The following is a 1,052-nucleotide window of genomic DNA, read 5'->3' as shown; positions in this document are numbered from 1 at the left end:
AGAACCAATATTGCAAATAACGTTCATGCCTGGCATCATAAGCAAACATCAGCTTGTTCTCTTTTGTTTTGAAGCAAGCCGATGCTTACTTCAAAACAAAAGGTCACTTTTAACTTTTAGGGTGGCACGGTGGCTCAGTGGTTAGCACTGCTGCCTCATAGTGCCAGGGTCCCAGGTTCAATTCCAGCCTCGGGCGACTGTCTGTGTGGAGTTTGCACATTCTCCTCATCTCTGCGTGTGTTTCCTCCAGGTGCTCCGGTTTCCTCCCACATTCCAAAGATGTGCAGGTCAGGTGAATTGGACATCGTTAAATTGCCCATAGTGTTCAGGGATGTGTAAGTTAGTTGCATTGGTCAGGGATATTTGTAGAGGAATGGGTCTTGGGTGGGTTAGCCTTCAGATGGTTGATGTGGACTTGTTGGGCCAAAAGGCCTATTTCTATGAATAAAGAACTTAGAGTAAAAATAAAGAAACTAAAAAAGAATTGTTCTTACCAATTTCCACCATAAACTCCAGTTCCTGTGTGTCTCTGGTCAAAGAGCACTTGAAATATCAGTGATGTCACTACGAGCTTCATAGCCAACATTACTCAAGTGCAGAGAAAACTGGACAACATGCAGAGAGATTAACTTTACACAGCATCCATCATGGATGGATGGAAAGGGATCAGTACTATCTGATGCTAACCTATACACATAATTGTGTTGAATAGTATATTTTGGGAAGACAGCATTGCTAATTCCTACCAACAAGTATGATTCTTATTAATCACTGAACAAGAGTTGTTCCACTGAACTCCTGTCCAATTGTGTTCTCTTTTTATTAAAAGTTGGGTGCTTGAAGAATCCTCAATGGAATTTATTTAACCACCACAAGGTTATTTAATAAAGGGCTCTGTTTTATTGGTTCATTCCTTCAGGAGACTTGGATGGTGGTTGAGTAGCTGCAGTTGATTATCCCTTCTCTCAGTAACAGTAAACAGTTCATTGGTGGGAGCTATTTGTTTTATCAAGTTGGTTGACCATTGTATTCAGCTTTTGGAGTACAAGTTA

This window comes from Chiloscyllium punctatum, chromosome 23 (genome assembly GCF_047496795.1).
Source record: "Chiloscyllium punctatum isolate Juve2018m chromosome 23, sChiPun1.3, whole genome shotgun sequence".
NCBI lineage: Eukaryota > Metazoa > Chordata > Chondrichthyes > Orectolobiformes > Hemiscylliidae > Chiloscyllium > Chiloscyllium punctatum.
Note: the sequence above shows the minus strand (reverse complement) of the source record.